Raw genomic sequence first — 5,896 nt, forward strand, 5'->3', positions numbered from 1 at the left:
GATACTCTTCCCATTGGCTAATCAGGGCGATATGCAAATTAACTGCCAACAAAGATGGCAGCTAATTTGCATACTGCAGGCAGGGTGGGACAGCGCCATCCCGCCTGACCTGCTGTCATCTGGGCCTGCTATTTGCGACCCGGGCGGCAGGCAGCCTGTATGGGAACAGACCCAGGGCTGGCGACAGGACCACAGTGATCGGCCCTTGGCCACGCCCACAAATGGCCCTCCCGCCGGCCGGTTCCCGGGCCGGTGGGTGCTAACAGCACCGATCCGCCACAGTCCATGCCCACAAACAGTCCTCCTGCGGGGATCCCCAGCTGACGTGTGCTAATGCACCGATCTGCCACTGGCCATGCCCACAAATAACCCTCCTGCGGGGATCCCTGGCTGACGACTGCTAATGCACAGATCCGCCACCGTCCATACCCACAAACGGCCCTCCCACGGGGATCCCTGGCTGATGGGTGCTAATGCACCGATCTGCCATTGGCCATGCCCACAAATGGCCCTCCCGCGGGCATCCCAGGCTGGCGGATGCTAACAGCACCAATCCGCCACTGGCCACGTCCACAAACTGCCCTCCGGAGGGGATCCGAGGCTGGCGGGTGCTAATGCACTGATCTGCCAAAACGCACACCCAGCTGCCTTTGCCCTGCACGAACTATGCCGCCGGGAGAAGGGAGTGGGGCCACTGGGAGCAGGGCAGGAACTTCCCGGGGTTTGCGTCAGGCAGCCCAGAGCAGAGTGCGAACTATCCCCACTGGTAGCTGCTTGCTCATTCACTTACTTGCTCATTCATTCACTCATTTACTCGCTCATCCATCCCTCTCAGGTCCCTGGCACCAGGCCAGGCACTGAAGGTGAAGCAGGATAAGACAGAGTTATGTCCTCAAGATGTTAGTAATTCAGTAGGGCGAAGCAGGCACATGAACGAGGCAGTTGTATGCACAGATGCAGTGTACTGGGTTCAATTGTATGGAAAGCTTTAATTAAATAAAAATTAATAACTATATTTTACTTATACATATATTTTAAATGTTATGAAGATTTTGGCCTCTAAGGAGGGCAAAATAAAGTAACGAAATATTTCTTAAAATCCAACAGCAGAATTTTAAGACAGAATTCTAATTGCAGAAGCCTCTAATGGCCTGCATTTTGGGTAGGCTAGAGGTAGGGCAGCATTTGTGCCTTGTGAATCAGAGGTATAAGTTTACTAAATCTACTTGCTTTGCTTTTTTAATAAAGATATCTACTTTAATTACTTTATAAATTAGCTTTTTAAATTATAATCAAGGTTTCATATAATTTCAGCTAAATGAAAAGCCAATATTTTTATAAACAATTAAATTCTAATAAAGCCCTCTGAAAGTTACTGGGACTACCCATGATCCCTCTGTATATACAAATAAGCCCAAGGGGATACTCTTTAAAAATATAATTCTAATATTAATAAAAAGGAGAAATTTAAAAATTTTGAAATCTCTTTCGCTAATATTTACAGGGTAAATTAAAGATTATTATTAAAATATTAAATCTGATCCTTACTAGTAGTCAACATAATGTAATGAGAGTCATTGAAATATAGCTATTCGGCTGCATGACCCAGTATCCAAGCAGTAGACCTATAAGTTGCTTGGTGTAAAAAAGAAAGAAAATTGTCTTTATAAAAAAACAAAACTCTCAAAATGTGTTCTAAAAATTGCCCTGGAAGGAAATAAAAAGAGGTTTCTTTCAAATACATAATTAAAAGTCAATGTTAGGCTTCATACATAAAAGTAAATAATTTGTGTTTTTGCCTCCCTGACAAAGCTTATGTGAAGTTACTCAAAGACGAATAGCAGAAATTTAATTAATGTCATTTACTGTCTATAACCTAGGACAAGTAAAATTAAAAAATAAACCTTATTTCAGATTGATTTTAATTGGCTAATTAAAATACATGAATATTCATAAACTTTATTGTACTGGGCAGGAAACTGTTCCTGAAGCATTAACTAATTTTTTAAGAATACTTTATCTCATAGTTCAAAAAATTGCTTAACATGCAATGAATCCAAACCAGTCATATTTCTGTGCATAAAATAAAATTAAAAAGTTATCAAGACTGCATTGCAAAATTTCCAAAAGCCTCTTAATATTATTTAAATAAAAAAAGAAGGGGGATAGTGGAATAATCCCCTGTGAGTAAATTACATCAAGAACATTTTTTGCTTTAAAAATTAATTTTCACTTGTAATGTTAAAGACAAGACACCCATGAAAACACATTTGGTGTCAAAATAAGCCAAAGAAAAATGGTTTGGGCACAATGAAAAGAAAAGAATCCAGGTCTAATTTATAAAAAAGATTTCCTTATTAACCTTGGTCGAGAATATGTTTGTATATTTCCAGAAAAATCTCTCCAAGCTCATGTGGATTACTGCAACTATGAATCTGTGAGAGGAACTGACAGCATGCTGAAGACAAAAGGAGAAACAGTCCAGAGATGGAGATGGTGAAGACATCTTGCGATACTAGCAGTCAGCAGCTGTGCGTCGCTGCAGGTTGCCCAGGACCAAACCTGAGAAGGTTGGACCTGTATTGCCACCATTTGCCCACCATCCAGAACTGGTATATCATTTCTGGCATGTACACATAAGGAACTGTTGGACATTGAAATTGGGACTCAAAGATCTGTTGGCTCAGAAAGAAACTTACTACAGACTGATCCATTTGCCTCTCAGCATAACCACTATTGCTTGTCTCATTTTTGTTCTCCTATGTTTATTTCTAGTTCACAGTTGCGGAATTACTAAGGAAAAGAAACGGGGAGATGTGGGAGGCCGCCCATTGTCTTCACTATCAGAGAAGTGCAAACAAGGATCCTGGAATGCTGGTGAACCTTGAACCCATGGCAAGGGCCTGAGTTATGCACCAATTGTCTAGTCCTGACAATGGGGGCTCAAACTATTTCTTGATCAAATAGTCTCAGAGTAAATCCTTCTAATATTTACTGACCTTTAAGATAGCCTGTCTGTTATTGCAATTACCTGCCTGACTAAGGGCTTTATGTTTAACCAAAGTGGAATAAAAGGCTGGTGAGGCCTGGGCACCGGTGGAAGTCCTTCTCCTTGAGTTGGACTTGCCCGCCTGGCCCCCCAATATTTCCAAATTATCTCTTGTCTCGTCTCTTTCATTTGTGTGCGGATCCTCTTCCAGATCCTGAACCCTGAACCACGTGGGACATGGGGGAACACACATACACACAAAACGTCTCAATAATTAAAAGACTTTTCCAGGATTAATGTAGTGTTTAACAATGAGCAAGTTAGGCAATGTGTTGAATGTGTTAATCCATTAAGTAAGCTGCAAATTGCCAAGAAATAATATGTCAAAAATATTTTTCTCAGAAAATAACATGAAAATTTTAAACACACATTCTCTGTAACATTTCTCTGTTTGTTTTTCATTTTTTTCTTTTCTAAAGTTTATTGAGAGCAGAGGTGGGGAGTAAACATTACTCTTCTACTGCTGTGTTATAAGCAGGAGAATTTGCAGTTTTTTTTGTTTTGTTTTGTTTTTTTCTTGGAGAGGATATTTAAAATTTTGGTAGGAATAGAAGAGTTCACAAACATTTTTTTTAAAGTGCAAGTAAACTGAAATACCCAATCCAAAAGCTCTTAAGATCAAATAAACAAGTAAAATGAAATAGTATTCCTGTATGGAGTTATTTGGTTTCCAAAGTTCCTCCTCAGGAGAGTCAGTACATGTGAAGTGATGGTGAAATCTACCCCAAGCCTTGACTTTTCAGGAAGTGTGACAGGATATTCTGAGATGGTTCTTGTATGGACCACATGAGAACAATGCCTGGTAAACACACACCATTAGCTTTTATAGTTATTTCTAACAGTTGGTCATAAATTGAATTATTCTATATCACACAGCTTTGTAATATCTTTGGAATATTAAGTTTATTAAATACAAAAATAATCATTGTCACTCATTCAGGACTTAAATTGTCTGTAAATTAAGGAATAGCTTTTCTCTCAGTTTCTCCAATACCTGAAGGTGGGGGGCGGGGGGTGAGGAGGAGGTGGTGGTGCTTGGGTTGACGACAGGAGACAGGATCTCAGCTGTCTTAACTCTCCCTGTCCCTGAGGAGGGACAGGGAGATGGAGGGGAAGAGACTCCACCAGGAGCCTCTGCAAGTGGATGGGGTTTACTCCACCAATCCCAGGAAGGACTTAGTCCCTTTTGGCATTTGAGGGAGGATGCATTCCTCCTTCCCCCAAGCAGGGCTGTTTGTGTAGCTCTGGGAGGGTGCCAGTGGGGCAGCTTGTACTGGTGACAAGGTGGATGTGTGCTGGTTGCCTCTGATCCAAACGGAAGGCCTGAGCTGAGCTGCTGGTAGCCAGGCCCAGTACTAGCCTCCTGCTGTCCCCTTGCCCTCCAGTGCCAAGTGTGCACTTCCAGTGTGGGGTGTGCATTTAGGTATCTGTTGTTGTTGATATTAAGGAACGTGGGCCTGGAAGAGCAAGTCTAAAACGGAACTTAAATGTCTTTGGTGCTGCAGATAGGGGACATGTTATCTTCTGTCCTCGCTCTTCCCTCCCTCACTCCTACTTGTCTGGCTACTCCAGATACTGACCACTTTAGAAGTTGAAAATCATGCCAGATATTTATTACAGCCAAGCAGTAAGAGTCGGGTTGATTAGAACCGAAATCAAAATAAAAAGGACACCCATTTTTTGGTGTAAGAGAAGTAGTTGAGGAGTAAAGTTCATGCCAAGCCAAGGAATTCAGAGGCAGAGTTTCCAGAAAACAAGAACAAAACTGCTTGAGAGCACAGAGAGCTTTAGTGATGTACCACAGTAGGTTTTTAAGGAGAAAATTTTTAGTAAAGTAATGGGGCCAAATTCTCTTTGTAAGCCATTAGGAAAAAAGTTGTCACTAAGAAGTTGGATCTGGGCTATGTTTTATTTTCTTTTTTAATGTTTATTTTTAATTACAGTTGGCATTCAATATGTATGAGTTTCAGTATACTACACAGGGATTGAACCTTTATATAACTTAAGAAGTGCAGTCCTCAATAGGTCTTGTACCTACCTGGCAGCCTATAAAATTATCACAATATTATTGACTACATTCCCTAGGCTGTACTTTACATCCCTGTGACAGTTTTATAACTGCCAATTTGTACTCTGTAATCCCTTCCCCATTTTCACCCAGCCTCATCCTTCCTCCACCTGGCAACCAGAACCAGGGTTACTTCTAGACAAAGTCATCCACTCTATGAAACAAAGCTCATATGTGTGACCAAAATGTATAGAGTTTTTGCAATAAAGTTCTTACCTCTTTTTTTTCTCCTCAGTGTAGGTTGGAGTGGTTTCTGTCACTTCTCTGTTTTTCACTGGATGGTTGAGCTTTTATTTACTTGTCTTATGTCACATGACTTTCTGGAAGACCCATTAATTAGAAGTGAAGGGTTTAGAGTACTGTGAAACTGAAAGCACTGAGTACAAAGCACTGACTCAAAATCAAACAAACCAAAAAAAGGAAATTCTGAAAGCTAGGCAAACGAGAGGGTTCTTGGATTTCACTGAATTTCTTAAAAAAGTTGTTTGAGAAAAGCTCCATTGCTGGTTCCTGGTGGGTGTAGTCAACAGATGTGGCTCCCTCTTCCCTCTTCAAGCAGGGTAAGGTATGTCACTGGGAGAGGCAGGCCACCAGTATTTCTCATCCCCCTCCAACACTGAGTTGCAGAGACTGAATTCCTGGAGGCTGGGGCTGTCAACCTCCACCCAGCCCCACTCAGAGTGAAGGCTCTAGCTGATGCATAGGTGGGAGGAAGGATGGGGGCTGAGATTGCCTGGCCTGCTCACCCTCCCTCTGGCTCACTTGTAGGAAGGAGTTTC

The 5,896-nt window shown here is 41.7% G+C and overlaps 1 protein-coding gene across 1 annotated transcript in view; it reads right to left on the minus strand.

The window, feature by feature from the left end:
• The window catches only part of LOC102247602 (guanylate-binding protein 6), a 36,230-nt gene extending 30,811 nt beyond the window's left edge, over positions 1-5,419 (minus strand). The window contains exon 1 of the mRNA XM_005859416.2: positions 5,334-5,419. The gene's annotated coding sequence lies outside the window, so the exon portion shown is untranslated. The remainder of the gene's footprint in view (positions 1-5,333) is intronic.
• Positions 5,420-5,896: the final 477 nt, after the last annotated feature.

The sequence above is a fragment of the Myotis brandtii genome, unplaced genomic scaffold, assembly GCF_000412655.1.
Source record: "Myotis brandtii unplaced genomic scaffold, ASM41265v1 scaffold1257, whole genome shotgun sequence".
NCBI lineage: Eukaryota > Metazoa > Chordata > Mammalia > Chiroptera > Vespertilionidae > Myotis > Myotis brandtii.